Source organism: Sinocyclocheilus rhinocerous, unplaced genomic scaffold (genome assembly GCF_001515625.1).
Source record: "Sinocyclocheilus rhinocerous isolate Xijiao unplaced genomic scaffold, SAMN03320098_v1.1 scaffold2141, whole genome shotgun sequence".
Taxonomy (NCBI): domain Eukaryota; kingdom Metazoa; phylum Chordata; class Actinopteri; order Cypriniformes; family Cyprinidae; genus Sinocyclocheilus; species Sinocyclocheilus rhinocerous.
The window spans coordinates 112,253-113,935 of NW_015660509.1; the positions used below are offsets into that span (position 1 = coordinate 112,253).

The 1,683-nt window shown below is 30.7% G+C and overlaps 1 long non-coding RNA gene across 1 annotated transcript in view; it reads left to right on the forward strand.

Annotated features, from left to right (window-relative positions):
- Nucleotides 1–25: 25 nt before the first annotated feature.
- The window catches only part of LOC107725261 (uncharacterized), a 4,225-nt gene continuing 2,567 nt past the window's right edge, over nt 26–1,683 (forward strand). Inside the window, exons 1-2 of the long non-coding RNA XR_001638101.1 lie at nt 26–102; nt 205–285. This is a non-coding gene — a long non-coding RNA (uncharacterized LOC107725261). The remainder of the gene's footprint in view (nt 103–204; nt 286–1,683) is intronic.

The following is a 1,683-nucleotide window of genomic DNA, read 5'->3' on the forward strand; positions in this document are numbered from 1 at the left end:
TTTTTTGGGGAAGAATCTGGGGCGGCATTGCCCCCCCTAGCCCCCCCCTAGACCCGGCCCTGATACAGACTGCTCGCCGTTATCCTCAAAAACCTCACCAAGGTATGTCACACCGTGTGATCAAACTGTTCTACTAATACATTAATTTCTTATTATGTTGTGTACTCGATAACTGAAAGGTTTGGTGTTTTTATTGCTCCTTAGATCTGTGTTGGACTGTAATGTTGGCGAACACTTAGGCCTGTGTTATCAGAGGACTTGCTAACATGAAGAAAACGTCCAGAGGTCTGTAATTATACGTAATTAACGAATTTTAACTTAATTACTTAATTTAAACTTTAGTAATTTTAACTGCTTCTATTAATTTTTATTGTTTAAGATTGCTGTGTGGTAGTGATGAGCTAGCAATGTTAACGTTTATGTGCTAACCCTTGGCTGCATGCATTTATTTGATCAAAAATAAAGTTAAAAAAAAGTAATATTGTGAAATATTATTACAATGTTGAATAACTATTTTCTATTTGAATATATTTTAAAATGTAGTTTATTCCTGTGAATTTTCAGCATCATTACTGCAGTCTTCAGTGCATGATCCTTCAGAAATCATTCTAACATGCTGATTTAGTGCTGGATTTTTATTGGAAATCAGTTATCAATAATGGTTCTTATTATTATCGTGCATGTTAATAAACTGAGACTCTTATGTGTAAGGCTTAAACATTGCCTTACTTGCTTTGTAATACTAAATGAAGCAAATACATTCATAACATATCTCTGTAATATGCAATTATTTGTGTATGTTTTATTATATAAAACAGGTGGCACCTTTCCCCTTGCTTTTCTATTCTGTTATATCAGTTATTATACTTCACACACATGGGCAGTAAGCAGAATGAACATTATCTTCGTTACACACAAAGCAGGACAAAATTACAAATCAGTTATCAATAATGGTTCTTATTATTATCAGTCGTAAAATAAAAAAAGTTTTTGCTGCTTAATATTTCCTGGAAACATTTTTATGATTCTTTGATGAATAGAAAGTTCAAAAGAACATCATCTATGATGTGGAAAAGCATATACAGTGCGTACATAATTATTAGGTGAGTCAGTATTCTGATCATATTTTTTTAAGCACTTTTACCAATTCCAAACCACATCAATCACTATTAATTTTGTTTACAATCATATATCTTATAATTATATAAAATAGAAAGTTCAAAAACAGCAGCATTTATTTGAAATATATATTTTTGCAACATTATAAATGTTTTTACTTTTATAAATTTAATGCCTATATGCTGAATAAAAACAGACATTTCTATTAAATAACACACACACACACACACACACACATCAAACTACAATCATATATCTTATAATTATATAATCAATAAGAACTGGAAGTGAAAAACGCTCACTGATGCTCCAGAAGGAAACACGATGCATTAAGGGGATGAAAAATTTTGAACAGAATGAAGATGTGTATATTTTTCTTATTTTGCCTAAATATATTTTTTCATTTAGTACTGCCCTTCAGAAGCTACAGAAGATACTTACATGTTTCCTGAATATATTAAAGAGAATAACTTTTTCAATATTGATAATAATCAGAAATGTTTCTATAGCAGCAAATCAACATATTAGAATGATTTCTGTAGGATCATGTGACACTGAAGACTG